This window comes from Haplochromis burtoni, unplaced genomic scaffold (genome assembly GCF_018398535.1).
Source record: "Haplochromis burtoni strain Fernald_Lab_line unplaced genomic scaffold, NCSU_Asbu1 Contig_397, whole genome shotgun sequence".
Classification (NCBI taxonomy): domain Eukaryota; kingdom Metazoa; phylum Chordata; class Actinopteri; order Cichliformes; family Cichlidae; genus Haplochromis; species Haplochromis burtoni.
This window is the reverse complement of record NW_024582758.1, coordinates 23,512-30,215: the sequence shown is the minus strand read 5'-3', so window position 1 is coordinate 30,215 and position 6,704 is coordinate 23,512. Positions and strand designations below refer to the sequence as shown.

The window sequence follows — 6,704 nt, the reverse complement described above, 5'->3', positions numbered from 1 at the left end:
AACAGAGATACGCAAGTTTCTCCATGACTGCAGCTGCCAGTCAAAGCTGTTATGATGATGTTTCACCCCAATTTAACACACCGCGGTAGGAATCAGAATCAAACTTATGGGAAAGGAGACCCCTTGGACATCAATCAGCATGATGAGAACTATTGATAATGTAGCCAAGTACAGGATAGGGTAGGGGAAATTAAAGTAAGATGGAGAGAATGGGCCAATAGCTAGATTCGTAGGAGGGATAGTGAGTTGCGTGGAGAAGAATGACTGGAGCCACAGGTAAAGTTGCTATGAATTGTATTAAACTATTTAGCAACAATTTAACAGCATTTCATGAACAGGAATGAAAACATAAAATAAAATACAGTGACAGCAATAATAATAACAGTCAGAATCCTATCTGAGCTCAGATATGTCAGTCTTGCCGGCTTAATAGTCAGTGTTCAGTCAAGTCAAATCCAACAGGTCAAAAGTTTGTGATTGGTGCGATTTCGTCCTACCGCACTGTTGCAATTGTTCGTGAGAGAAGAGCAACCTGCCCTTCTGGGCCAACTCAGAATGGCTGTGGTTCGGTTCGGTTCAAAGGGAAAGGCTCGCCATCTTCCTCGTCAGGAAGAGATCCAGGTCTCACGATCCCATAAAAAAAACCTAGCCTGTAAACAACAGGACTATTACTAATTCAGTTCACACTCTAAAGATATACATGGCCATATGTAAATAATGTAAGTGCTATAACAAAACAAGCACAAAACATTAATTCTAATTTCTAACTATAGTCTATACAGTGCATCTTAATCATGAATGCAATCTTTAAATCACAATCAGCTTATTCTATCATCAAGGTGCACATTTCTATCAGAAATCAGAAATAAACCATAAACTATGGTAGATTGTTTTTTTTTACAGTATTGCCCTTTAACTGAATTACAGGAGCATTGCTTTACACTGCATAGCAATGAAGCAATATATTATTTACACTCAATGTACAGAATAAAATTACAAAAGAATATACAAAAACCCACAGGCTGTAGTTTTACAGTATGTGGTAACGTATCAGCACAGTAAGAATACACACGGACATCTATCCAGTGCCGCTCGAGCATCAAATGTAACAAAATAAAGTAGATTCATGACCTTTAAGATCAACATTAACTTATTCCATCATCTAATTTTAGTGCATTTAATATTCAACAAGTAATACTAGAACATCATCAGCACACAAGCTGAGTGCTCAAAATGGCTGAACTCCGTGAGAAACCCCGTGTGTTCTCCCACAGTGAAAACGTGGTCAGCTACAGCTGCAGCTATGAGCATTAGGCTAGTTAGCTTTCAATTAGCCTGATTCGCTTAGTCCCAGTTTAACTCACCAGCACACTTCTAATGTTCAACTCTCAGAGAGGATCTTGTCCACTTCATCCGCTCCCGTGCAGATCGCAATGGTTCCAAGATCCGAAATGTTCACAATAAATCAGGTCCATTTCCCCAAGGTCCATGCAGATCTCCGGTATGGATATTTGCTCAATTTATCAAGTTAATAGTTATCTTACAGCGAAAAGCTTGGCGGTGAAAATCAGCGATGGTCTCGTGCACCTCCGTCTCTCTCTGTGTCTGAGCACGTGACGGTACAGAGCAGGGGAAGGCAGGGCTTGTTCCTTCCTAACCAGTAGGGGTGTTAAATATACTCTTTGGGTTTTATTCTTATATTTATAGTATTTATCTTTTATTACTGATTTATTTTTGATCAACTCAGTGATTAACAGAGTAATGATGAATCACAATTAACAATAACATGTTGTAGTGCATTACTGAGTCGTGTAAACTCACTGGGTTACAATAACAAAAGAAAGAATCTTTGGAAAAAAATTATCTAAGGAGAATTAATTTATTTCAGTCCCATCGGCTAACATGGAGGAGGCGGGGTTTATGACCTATACTGCAGCCAGACAGCAGGGGGCGATAGAGACGTTATGGCTTCATTTTCGGGGAGCTGTCGCGTCGTCCATGTTTTCTACAGTCAAGCTGTGTCCCAAAACGTCGGCTGCATCCTCCGGAGGCCGCATTTGAAGGCCGATTACTCCGGAGCGACAATGAGCAACTGTTTACCGATGCCAAAAACTCAGCCACTGTGGGTTGGAGGTACAGCAACAATATGCCGCTTTTAATCTGTTAGGCATAAGGGAGAGAGCTTAATCTGTCTTTTAGTCGGAAGTGTGTACATTTTGCTATGTATACTGTTCAGGAATTAAGAAGATTGATATGCTCTATTATTTTCTGTCTGTTAAGGCCATTCTTGAGAAGATGGGCCTGCAGGGTAAAGTCACCCCTTTGCAGGCGAAAAATGGGACAATTTAAAAAAGAAATACAAAGTATGTACAGCTGTATTCAAATATGTTTTTTTTTAGCAAGTTAAAAACTTATTCATGTAAACCTGTACTGTTGCTTTTTTTGTCAACTGCCACTTTTTATTTCCTCTGCCCTTAGGACTTCAAGTATCCAGGGTCAGGCGAGGGAGTGAGCGGGAAGCCCACTGCTGCTACATGGCCCTGGTTTGCCCTCATGGATGAGGTGTTAGGACAGAGGCCTTCTACCAAGCCTCCAGTGCTAATTGCTTCCATCCATGAGGACACTCCAGGGCCCAGTTCAGCAGTGGGCATCCAAGTGTTGGATGAGGAAGAGCAGGAAGATGAGGGCCAGGTGGAGCAAAGAGGGGCAAAAAGAAAGAAGGACAGGGATGAGTTTTTGGATTAATCAGAGAGGACATGAGATTGCAGAGGGAAATGGAGGAAAGAAGAGCACAGGAGGCAAAAGATAGAATGGACAGACTGTTTGGTTTGCTTGAGAAACTTGTTGAAAAAAAAAAGGATTAAATTTCTGTAAATGCTTCACCTTTATTTGCATTGTTTTTCCTTTAAAAAAAAGAAAAGAAACTATGTACAACATAAATTTTATCAACACAATTAATTAAAATGTCTGAAAAAAGTAACAATAGAAAAAACAACAAAAAACATGAATTCTTACGAATTATTATTACAGTCAGGATTAACCTGAGTGTCCCAGTAAGCACAGGTACTTTTAACCAGGTCTGATCTTTGGCTGGGCAGGAAGGAAGTCTCGGGCAGTGCTGCTGAATGTGCTGCTGAATGTGCTGGACCAGGACCAGAGAGATGGAGGAGGTGCCACAAGCAAGACCTTGGTTTGTATTTCCAGCCAGTAAATGGAACATCATACAGGGTGATCTCCATAAGGTCTAGGGATGCTCGTTTCCACTGTCCACCGCATCATCTGTCACTTGGGTTTGTAGGGCTGATGTAACTGACGGCTGCCATGTCACTAAGATGTATTCAGAAAGATGCAAACAATCCTGTTAATAAAGATCTAACAAGTAATATCTGAAAAATGCTCTACTAACAGAATACTTGCCTGTTTAAAAATATTCATTGGTCGTGTCCAAATTCATGGGCTGCATCCTCCTGAGGACCCGGCCTTCGCGGTCTACGTGGGCCGGGTCCTCAGAAGGTAATAATGTGGGAGATATTGGCTTACTTTAGGTCTCTTAGTGCCATATCACCTTCACTATTTAACTGGCCTCTATAGTTACCTGATGGCAGTCCAATAGAGGACCTTTGGGACCTGGTTAAACAGGAGATTCACATCATAGCTGTACAGCTGACACATCTGAAGTAACTGTCCAACCCCATAATAAAAGGTTTGTACCTAGTGTTGCGAGTGACTATATGCTGAGTCTGAGATAACATTGTGACAAAAAGATGTTTTCTTTTTATCTCAGTTTTCGGTTTTGTTTCTATTGCACTAAATCAGTGGTCCCCAACTCCTGGGCCATGGACCGGTCTCGTTTAGTACCAAGCTGCGAGAGTTGAGGCTCGGGCGTGAAATTCATGGTTTTCAGGCGTTTTATCGGTTTTTAGCGTTATTTTTTTTTATTGTTTTTATCGTTAACTCGGTTTCCCTGGATCTTTTCCCATGTGTTATGAATAAATCTTCTTTTTTGGTACTAGTTTTATTTTGTTGTATTTTTCCGCGACACCTTAAAGACTGGTCTGTGAAAATATTGTCAGACATAAACCGGTCCATGGCGCAAAACAGGTTGGGGACCGCTGCTCTAAATCACAACAACATCCGCTTTATATTGTAGGGCAAAAATACAACAACCCGACGTAGCTAGTTCACCATAGTAACTTATGCCAACCAACCTGGGGCCTGTTCTTCGTACGTCGCTTACTACATCCAAGATCAAATGACACATCCAAGACCAAACCATCGCGCTAACCGTGAGCTCGCTAATCCGGTTCCCCGAACACACCTGCTGTTGACGATTACTACAGCTGGATGAAGTAATGTGACATCACTGGGTGTCGTAAAAGGGGCTACGCATCGATAGTAGAAACATTGATCGGCAACCCGCTGATTGGTCGGCGAAAATGTCGAAGGGGCGTGCTCGGTATTTTCCGGCAGCAGAGCAAGAACTCATGAGTGAGGGATTTCAGGAGTTTCAGAGTTTAATTAAAACGCAAGAGAACACTGCAAAGGCTGCAAAAGCAAGGAGAGAGGGCTGGCAGAAAGTTGCTGACAAATCAAACTCGTAGGTAATTTAATAATAATAATAATAATGGATTGGGTTTATATAGCGCTTTCAAGGCACCCAAAGCGCTTTACGATACCACTATTCATTCACTCCCACATTCACACACTGGTGGAGGCAGCTACGGTTGTAGCCAGGCTGCCATATCGCGCCATCGGCCCCTCTGGCCAACACCAGTAGGCGGTAGGGTAGATCTATCATATGACACTATATTGTCCAATATCATATGGCATTATATTATATCATAATATGTTATATTATATCCCCTTTCACATTAGAGCCACAACAGGACCCACAAGAACATGGGAACAAGTAAAAGTGGAATACAGGAGTATTCTACAGAATGGTAATATTTATCTCTTAGATTGCTTTTCGTCTCTTGGCAAGGTAATACTGGCCTGTAATACTCTGTTAGTTTGTTCATAACAGCAACCAAGAAAAGGGCAGAGGAAAAAAAGACAGGTGGTGGTCCTGCACCCCCTCGTCAACAAGTTGGTTAAGTAAATAATACCCTCACGGGAATATCGATATCTCTCAATGAGCACACTGTCGCGCTGAGCTAAAGGATCCTGTCTGTCCCGCAATATACGCTGAATTCTGAGGACTCTCCTTATCAATCTTGCACCTTCCGCAATGGGTGCTCGCGTATACGGACAGGACATGGCTGCGACAGGCTTCCCAAATCCACCTTCGCTTTTATAGCCGTGGTCTCTCATCTTGATTACACGAAGTAATTTACAATTACTACTCTGAAATATGAATTACATCTGTAATAATCACATACATGTAATAGAATGTTAATAGTACATTTCCCTTTTTTAGGAAATGACCTGTATGTATCTGTGTGAAATCAATAAATGGATCAAGTGCTGCATTATCTTTAGTTACATTGATGTTATTTATTTATGGTGAAACAGTGGTGGAATATCGCTGTTGCTTTCGTATAAATGAAGCGGACATACCTGCGTGGCCGCGATCTAATCCTGTTTACATAAAGTAAACCTGCTCCCGAGCAGGTTTACGCTTACGGCTCTGTTGCTATGACAGCAAGTCCCGGATGAGCTTCGGGGAACCGAACGATCCAGGATCACGCGAAATCGTCAACAATCTAATCCAGCTAACTTACTTAGCGAGGTACGAAGAACAGGCCCCAGGACTGGGACACTCAGGTTAATCCTGCAGTACTGTGGTCTCACCTGGTGAAGGAAAATAAGGAAAATGTTTTATTCTTGTCATATGAATGTTGCGCTTGTTCTTTAAAAAAAATGTGTCAAAACTTTATTTTGATTATCATACTTAAGTAAAATTCACTGGTTAACTGATAAAAGAGCGAATAAAATCACTTATACATCGGAGTTTTATTTAGCTAGTAAACAGATTTCAAATACACACATAAACGATGGGGAAAAAAACTGAAGAAATGCATTTTCACTGTACCTGAACTCGGTTATCTCTTAGTCGGAGATAAATCAGTCGTCTGCGACGGCTGATTTGTTGTAACTCTTCGATTAACAAAAATAAGAGAAAAATACAGAGAGTTTCAACGATATCCATTATTTCACAGAGGGGGAGAAAGCGGTAAGGGCGGGGAGAAGTGGTAAGGGCGGGAACAGCTGGTGACGCAAATCTAAAGGCTAGACCGTCCCATTTCACGTAGACCGCGAAGGCCGGGTCCTCCGAAGGATGCAGCCGACGTTTTGGGACACAGCTTCAGTGTTGAGAACCGGTTCCCACTGTTTCAATTCCTTGGAATTGTTTGTCATTTTTGCAAACGATTCCCTTATCGATTCCAGTCGCCCAGAATGACGTCACCACGTTGCGGAGCGTCATTTACCTGGCAGGAAACATGGCGGCTCAAATGCTCAAAAGTTTGGTTATACTTTACGAGAACGGATGACAACAGGGCAACTTGCAATACTTGCAAAGTAGATATTTCATTTAAGGGAGGAAACACTACGAATATGCAAAAGCATTTGCTCACAAAACACACGATAACCTTAAATGAATGTCGTGTTTTTAATTCCGCTCCGGACTCGTGAATCTCAACCCAGCAGCAGCGGTAACGTTTGCACGTCCTCTCCCGTTAATGCGGCAGGTAAATAATCAA

The 6,704-nt window shown here is 41.8% G+C and overlaps 1 long non-coding RNA gene across 1 annotated transcript; it reads right to left on the bottom strand.

The window, feature by feature from the left end:
* Positions 1-277: 277 nt before the first annotated feature.
* On the bottom strand, positions 278-1,443 carry LOC121811998. The gene is made up of 2 exons (XR_006052805.1): positions 1,365-1,443; positions 278-650 (listed from the first exon to the last, which is right to left on the bottom strand). It is a non-coding gene; the product is annotated as an uncharacterized LOC121811998 (long non-coding RNA).
* Positions 1,444-6,704: the final 5,261 nt, after the last annotated feature.